Here is a 9,197-nt window from a genome sequence, read left to right on the forward strand (position 1 = left end):
GTCAGGCGTCTATCTGAGAATCGCCCTCTAGACGCGCGAAAGCAGGACCACAACAGGTCAGGGGTGGAGGCAGGAAACAGGCTTCTACTGGGCACCAATTAGCGGACCCCAAACTCATGACCAAGCCGATTGTGGTCGTATCCCGTTGTGCACTCGAAAGCAGGCTGACGAAACCAGCTGCGCCTGTGGACAGCAGTTTTTATTCGACCGCGACAGGCCTCTCGCCCATCAAAGGCAGCGATGCCCAGGAGGAGGCAACCTTATATGCAAGCAGCGCCCAAAGTGCGTGGAGCTATCAGCGCTCATCTCCGTAACGGGCAACACAGCCTCAACAAAGCTATAGCCTCTGAACTGTACTGAGTCAGATGTGCGGGGACAAGCGGCGAAGCCAAGCTCCAGCTCCACTCCGTCAAAAGCGGTCTCTCTGCTTGTGGACACAACCGTCGCCCAGGATCTTGATAACCTAAGTCATAAACATGACCACAGCCATCCGGAAAACCCCTCGTACATCCAATTGGCCACGCTGATTGCCAGCGGATCGGGTGTCTACACAAACACGAAAGAAGTGCGACTGCGGCCAAACAACCCGCATAAAATTCGCCAGATTAGAAAACTGCTGGCTGGCTTCAAGGTGCAGTCCTCCGCAAAGACGAGCCTCTAGGAAGCGCCACCAAAATCATTACTTCTTGGTGCCGCTACCCAGAGCTCAGGGCCTCACAGAGGCATTTTTCTGGTCGAACCGCGCCAAACACTCAAGAATCCAGGAAGGAGAAAGCTTGCCGCAAATCTTTGATCGACAGCGAATCTGGTCGCCCTAAAGGGGTTGCCGCACGAGCTACAAACGGCAACGGTTGAAATTTTCGCCCACGGGGAAAAAGACCTCGTCCTTCAAAGCCAAAAGGCCCTAGCAAACCGGGCAAGTGTTGTTCTTGTGCTAAGTCACCGGGCGGAAGTATCCTTACTTGACTGGATACTTGTTCATAGTCGCCTCTGTGCGGTTCGCCTGGCGACGTCTGTGAAGGAGTCTCGCAAGCGACAAGTTGGTAATAATAATAATGTTTGTTCATAACTTATGGCATACCGTCTGGCATGGTCATGCGTTTACAGCCAGAATGGGTATGACTGGGGTATTTGCGGGTAGTGGGGATTGCGCGAAATGCAGACAATGTCATAAACACTGAGAAGTATTCATTGAAATAATATTGGGGTTCTCTCGCAACTTGTAGGGAACAACGGGCATGAAGTCCGACTAATTCAAAGACTCAGTCGGTTGACATGAACTAAAACTGGAAAGCGACTGCTGGCCATGAGTGACCTTGGGCGATTGGGTAAAAGGCTGGAGTCACAGCGAGCGAAAGTGCAGGTGGAGATGGGATATTTCCAATTAGGAGAACATGGCAAGTTTAGTCTCAAAAATGTGGTGTAATCTGAGAAAATGCAGACTCACTAGTTGCACTGTTGTAGGAAATCGGGTGCAGGGGTCAGGTTGGATGGGAACGCGGAGTCGGTTGAATTCGAACGAGTAGTCCAACAGGTTGGAACGAATGTCATGGGGGCATTTGGGGTCAGTTGGAATGTTTGTCGTATTTGTTTTCAATGAAGCGAGTCGGCAGGAGGGCTCGGTTGGGAGGAGGAATGGAACAGTTGCGTGTATTCTATCAGACTGAGAATGGCAGTGCCGTGCCATCATTGGCCTGACATGCTTCAGTTTTCGGACAGCCCCGTGACGAAAATCACAGTTGATGATTCGGCTGGGCTGTCAGTTCATTAAGCAGCGGTATTCATTTCAGCCTGGTCGAGGAAACAAGCCGGAACGAAGCTGATATGGGGTTGTTGGTTTTCTTGGTCCGCTTGGTGATCCTGGGGTTGTAGATCATTGGCCAGTTGGAGTGGATATCAACTAACCAGGTCGTCCAAAACGGACACTTCCGAATTGAATGTGAGGGTATGGGAGAAGATTCGCAAAACATGGTGAACTCGAGGGGATATAAAATGGGATAATATGCATTAATATACACAGAAAGAAAAACTTGACTACTGCTGGAATTACGGTGATGACAATTATTATATGGAGTAGAAAATAGATAGATTTTTACTAAGCAGGCTAGCGGCCAGGGGTTGAGTTTGCTGACGTACGATATTACATTACAAGGGATCTAGTAAAAGCCTATATAAGCGCGCAGAAGCGTGGTATGGGAATTAAATGTATAATGGCTGGCGGGAGTGGACTTCTAAGATAACTGGTTAATCGGGTAATACACTCATCTGCAAATCAATTTGGTTTTCACGGGAGACTCAATTGAATCTCTCGTTTATATCTCAAATATCGTGCCAACTGAATCATGAGGCGGCCTGTGTGCAGCACATTTAACTGGAGAACATCATAAACGAGAGATTCAATTGAGTCTCCCTTGAAAACCAAATTGATTTGCAGATGAGTGTATTTCTCGAAAACAGTGCAATTTGGGTTCAAGTAGATTACCAGGTTGACGGAAACTCGGGGACTGCGCCTACCTGATGAGCCCCAAGAAGGGCGAAACCGGTCGTGGGCTGTCAAACAGTTTGCAGCAAGCTTGTGAGTAGTTTCCTTTATGAAAATTGATATACTTCGATATCTCGAATATCGTGCCAACTGAATCCTGGGGCGTCCTGTGTGCAGCACATTCAGCTGGAGAACATCATAAACGAGCGATTCAATTGAGTCTCCCGTGAAAAATAAATTGATTTGCAGATGAGTGTATTTCTCGAAAACAGTGCAATTTGGGTTCAAGTAGATCATAAGGTTGACGGAAACTCGGGGACTGCGCCTACCTGATGAGCCCCAAGAAGGGCGAAACCGGTCGTGGGCTGTCAAAGAGTTTTCACCAACCTTGTGAGTAGTTTCCTTTATGGTTAATCGGGTGTTTTTACATGATTTGGGTAATACCAGGAGAGGGATTGTGTGCAGGAGAAATATCCACCAGTCCCCGAAGCGCTGCTATCAGCTTTAATCTTTAGGTGGTGCACAACGATGAAGACTTTCGTGTTTACCACTGGGAGCGCCGAGCAGATGTATTCTATGTTTGGATGACGAAATGGGCTTTGGTGCGGTGTAGCCTCTGTTCTGACGAAGGCAGATACGGCTATGCTTGTCTATTTAGGCCATGGGCATTGCAGAGTATCTTAGGGCAATTCCAAGTGAACTTTTAATTTTCTTTTTTTTACAGATGAGAAACCAGTTTTTTCATCCGTGGTTTATGGCATTTCTAGATGCATAACTCCACCGAGGCGAGCCCAACACCAGCAGCAACAAACAGAAGTCAGCAGTACTTTTTTGGTTTCCTGAATTTAATGGCCAGACTCATAACCACCTGCGATGGGCGATGCGCCCGTGCTACTGGATGGGTGGCGGGTATACGAACGCACCATGGTGCAACGTAACATGGCGACCCTCCCTGCAGGGCGTACCCGTCAACCACACGGGGTTTTCTTCCCTCGTGCATGCTACCAGATCTAAAAGTTTGAAGACCATCAAGGCTGGGCTTTGGTGCGGTGTAGCCTCTATAAATACTCCAGCTACCATGTTTTGGTCGGGAAAAATCAAGGCCAGTAAAGACAGCTCAGTCCATTCGAACAAGCAAACAGCATACAGACGCTGGTAGAGGAAATTTGCGGAGGAGGAATGAAATGGCAGTTGCCAGTGAGACGGTGGGGCTGGAATGTTGATGCTCACTGCAATTGCATCATGTCCCAACGGCGTCGGAGCGCTGATGTGGGCTGCCGTGTCGAGCAGAGGCGTTCCGCGATGTTGTGTGTGGAAGTGTTTCATGGGGCAAATCATCAAATGGATATATATATAAGCGCAGAATGCGCTCTCATAATGAAATGAAGAAAAAACCGACTTCGGTCAGGTTTCTATCAGTTAGAGTTAGAATGAGAGCACCAGTTACTGGACAGAGCTGATAGAGTAACCCGGGGTATGGATTCGACTAGGATGAGGTATAAGTTGATTGGGGAAATAGAAAACCACCAGGCCAGTGAGACAGCGCAATTAGAGCTAGTAGGTGATTAGGTCATACAGTGATCTGAGGAAGAACCAGCTAATTTTGGTTTGGTTTTCGTCAGTGGAGCTTGCCGAGAAAAATAGACGCTAGCCAGAGTATATAGAGTAATTAAGTGTAAGGACTAGATTAGTACGAGATGTAAGTTGGTACGGGGAAAAAGGAAAAAAGAAAACAACCAGGTCAGTAGCGCTGCATATTTAGATCAAGTTGACATTTAAGTACTTTATTAGCTGAAATCTGGTAAAAGATAGGAAGGAAAATAACAGAATCCCTTACTTGATCACTAACTAATTTCGCTAAACTAATATGCGGTCAACAGCTCTCTTAAAGATGGGCTATGTTTTACTGAATCACAAGCCTTTCGTCGTGCAGCTGTAGAGCCCTTTGGGAAACACAAGGGATGGGATACTGCCAGGTTGCCCAAGCCTAGACGGGGAAGTCGAGAGGCAGATGTCGGGTTCGAACCACAGACCTTCCTCTCAGTAAATCCGCTCTCCAGCCACTGAACCATCTGGGCTCAAAAGCCTTTACAAAGTCTAAGACGACAATATCGACCTGAACCGTATAATCCAGGATCCTGCAACTGTTAACAGGCTGCTGATATACGACTGTATGCTCCTGGCTCCTGCTGTTTGGGCAAGTTTCCGGGTTTCATCCGAGTAATTGAGTTTTGTTTCTTTGGCGATCTTATAATACTATTACAATCACAACTGACGGAATAACGGGCCGAAAACCAGCCAACGTGAACATGATTTTTCCTAAAGCTACTCTGAAATTTAGCCCCACAAGTGTCTTTTGTCACCTTGCGTGTTCTAAGGTCATGATGTCCGGCTGAGTGAATTATGCCAACCCCTTCCCCCGTCAAGATATTTTGCGGAGCTCAAGGTAACCTTGTGTACTCTGGGTGTAATTAGATCATTCTTTATTTACATAAGTGCTTCAAGTCGTGTGATCAGAATTTCGTCTTCAAGACTGTCTGCCCTAGGCTAAAAGGTGGCTTTGTTCTAACGAAAATGACTCNCACCCGTGCTACTGGAGGGGTGGCGGGTATACGAACGCACCATGGTGCAACATAACAGGGCGACCCTCCCTGCAGGGCATACCCGTCCACCACGAGGTTTTCTTCCCTCGTGCATGCTACCAGATCTAAAAGTTTGAAGACCATCAAGGCAGTTATAAGTGCGGTTTGTGCAATAATAAATACTCCAGCTACCATGTTTTGGTCGGGAAAAATCAAGGCCAGTAAAGACAGCTCAGTCCATTCGAACAAGCAAACAGCATACAGACGCTGGTAGAGGAAATTTGCGGAGGAGGAATGAAATGGCAGTTGCCAGTGAGACGGTGGGGCTGGAATGTTGATGCTCACTGCAATTGCATCATGTCCCAACGGCGTCGGAGCGCTGATGTGGGCTGCCGTGTCGAGCAGAGGCGTTCCGCGATGTTGTGTGTGGAAGTGTTTCATGGGGCAAATCATCAAATGGATATATATATAAGCGCAGAATGCGCTCTCATAATGAAATGAAGAAAAAACCGACTTCGGTCAGGTTTCTATCAGTTAGAGTTAGAATGAGAGCACCAGTTACTGGACAGAGCTGATAGAGTAACCCGGGGTATGGATTCGACTAGGGTATAATATAAGTTGATTGGGGAAATAGAAAACCACCAGGCCAGTGAGACAGCGCAATTAGAGCTAGTAGGTGATTAGGTCATACACTGAGGAAGGGAAGAACCAGCTAATTTTGGTTTGGTTTTCGTCAGTGGAGCTTGCCGAGAAAAATAGACGCTAGACAGAGTATATAGAGTAATTAAGTGTAAGGACTAGATTAGTACGAGATGTAAGTTGGTACGGGGAAAAAGGAAAAAAGAAAACAACCAGGTCAGTAGCGCTGCATATTTAGATCAAGTTGACATTTAAGTACTTTATTAGCTGAAATCTGGTAAAAGATAGGAAGGAAAATAACAGAATCCCTTACTTGATCACTAACTAATTTCGCTAAACTAATATGCGGTCAACAGCTCTCTTAAAGATGGGCTATGTTTTACTGAATCACAAGCCTTTCGTCGTGCAGCTGTAGAGCCCTTTGGGAAACACAAGGGATGGGATACTGCCAGGTTGCCCAAGCCTAGACGGGGAAGTCGAGAGGCAGATGTCGGGTTCGAACCACAGACCTTCCTCTCAGTAAATCCGCTCTCCAGCCACTGAACCATCTGGGCTCAAAAGCCTTTACAAAGTCTAAGACGACAATATCGACCTGAACCGTATAATCCAGGATCCTGCAACTGTTAACAGGCTGCTGATATACGACTGTATGCTCCTGGCTCCTGCTGTTTGGGCAAGTTTCCGGGTTTCATCCGAGTAATTGAGTTTTGTTTCTTTGGCGATCTTATAATACTATTACAATCACAACTGACGGAATAACGGGCCGAAAACCAGCCAACGTGAACATGATTTTTCCTAAAGCTACTCTGAAATTTAGCCCCACAAGTGTCTTTTGTCACCTTGCGTGTTCTAAGGTCATGATGTCCGGCTGAGTGAATTATGCCAACCCCTTCCCCCGTCAAGATATTTTGCGGAGCTCAAGGTAACCTTGTGTACTCTGGGTGTAATTAGATCATTCTTTATTTACATAAGTGCTTCAAGTCGTGTGATCAGAATTTCGTCTTCAAGACTGTCTGCCCTAGGCTAAAAGGTGGCTTTGTTCTAACGAAAATGACTCATGCGAGAGGTCACCCCTTCAAATTGGGGGGCCTAAGACTGCAACATGCCGATAATTTTTTGCATCTCTATTTTTTGCGTCTCTATGAGGTCTATGAACTTATGGAACGGCTTAGCATCTTTAACCACTGAATTCAAAAAGTCACTAGACAAACATTATTCGTACAATTTAGACAACCGGATGCGCAAGCCTGAAGATCCGTGCCCTCGAAGCTCGCCGTCGAATTACCTTGACGGATAACTCCATTGCAGAGCTATTGGGCAGAGGATACGGCCGACGCATTCTAAGTTGCCTTCTTCCCTCCCCAATCGGGACCTAGACCAGCTAACATAGACCGCACAGGCCATGCCCCCCGATGAAATGTAATTGGCAAACGTGTCACGAAGAGACTGAAACTTACCGTGGTGTGGCGGTTTGTGTACCTCGGCGACCCATTGAGTTATACTGGGGAGTGTCCGCGCGATCCTCACAGTCTCTTATACCAGGTTGGTCGATGGTTAGAGGTCTGACGAACACAGTCTCCTGGCCCTCCATGTTGAGGGTTGGAACATTTGGCGACTTGTTCCGTAGAAATGGTAATGCATTTGCATTTCCCACCAAACACCGCTGCCTTGCGGTTAGGCTTTTGAGCCAAAGGCTTTGGTTGAGGACCCTAATCGTCCTCCTGTCTATGTGTGGGCGAAATGGTAGTATTCTAACCCACGTACAACCGTGACCTACAAAACTAACAATATTCTCATGCCACATCGGCCGTCGCGTGGTGCCATCAGCCGGGTCGCCTTACTTGCTGCATACAGCAGGGCGGTTTGGTGAAAAAAGGCTACTGCTGACGCCTCCCTTCTTTCTCCTTCACATACTTTTTCTTCCCCCTCTCCCTACCCCATTAATAACTCTCTCCTTGTAGGCCCAGCACTTAGGACTGATGACTCCGTTCGTCATGCATCGGTTTTGCGTGCAGCACCTGCTCGTCACATGGTGCCGACATCTGCAGGAATCTCCAAACCAGTCCTCAAGCCTCGACACTCACTCTATCTGGCCGCGTTCAATGTTCGCACTCTGAAGCAAGCAGGACAACAAGCTGCTCTTGCACTCACACTGGACTCGCTTGGCATTGATGTGTGCTGTGTCTCAGAAACGAGAATTCAAGATGCAAGCACAGTGATTGAGTTAACCGCCCCGTCAGTCTCCACTCGCTTCCGGCTACGCACCTCTGGTGATCCAGAGGCTGCTGCGGTGGGATGTGCAGGGGTTGGTATTGTGCTAAGTCACCGGGCGGAAGTATCCTTACTTGACTGGATACCTGTTGATAGTCGCCTCTGTGCGGTTCGCCTGGCGACGTCTGTGAAGCAGTCTCACAAGCGGCAGGTTGATAGATGTCTGTTTATCGTGTCTGCACATGCCCCAAGTGATTGTAGCTCTGACACCGACAAAGACAGGTTTTACGACGCCCTGAATGCTCTGCTGCTGCGAGCTAAAAGCTCAGACATTGTGGTGGTTGCCGGAGATATGAATGCGCAAGTGGGCAGGCTCAGTGCATCTGAGACTCAATTGGGGGGTCGACATGGACTGGACTCAGTACGTACGGACAACGTGGAATGATTACTTCAGCTCTGTGCTGATCGCAGGATCATTTATGCAGTACTAACTTCCGAAACAGCCGAAAACGTCTGGCCACTTGGTGGCCTTCAACAGCGGACCGGCCACAAAATGAAATTGACCACATTGGTATCAGTTACTGGTGGCGCGGATCCATAACTGACTGCTGGTCGTTTTGGAACACATTTGTGGACTCTGACCACGCGCTTGTCCGGAGTCGTGACCCCATGTTTTCTACGATTACGTCAGGGGTTGACGAACTGCCTGGAAGCTGGAATATCGGCGGATCCGGATGTCAGGCGAACTTGCCAGATTCATCTTCTAGAGACTCTCCCAAATGCTCCACCATCAGATGTGAACTCATACTGGGACAAGACTGCCACCTCTTTGCATAGTGTTGGGAATTTCGCCTATGGCACGACATAACCAGGCGCAACAAAACACTGGACATCAGACGGAACATCAACCGAAGAAAGGTCCCAGCCGGTTCCCAAAATAACCCAGTGCGAAGAGCCATCAGACGCCAAGTAAAAGCGAGCTTGCGATCCGACCGTGAAGTATGGTGCAGACGGAAAGCCAAAGAAATGGAAGAGGCCCAGAATGCCGGTAAGGCCCGGAGACTAATTCAGTTGATCCGTGCGACCGGCCCCCGGAAACCACCTGTGAGTGAAAGCATCAAGCATCAGAATGGAACGACCATCTCGAATAAGGAGGAACGCCTTGACCGATGGGCTGAATACTTTGAACAACAAACGTCTCGTCCATCAGCCGGCACCCATCTAGAGCCCACAGGTGAAGTAGAACTCTGGACGGTGAACGTGGAACCACCTACGGCCTCGGA

The sequence above is a fragment of the Opisthorchis viverrini genome, assembly GCF_000715545.1.
Source record: "Opisthorchis viverrini unplaced genomic scaffold opera_v5_133, whole genome shotgun sequence".
Lineage (NCBI taxonomy): Eukaryota > Metazoa > Platyhelminthes > Trematoda > Opisthorchiida > Opisthorchiidae > Opisthorchis > Opisthorchis viverrini.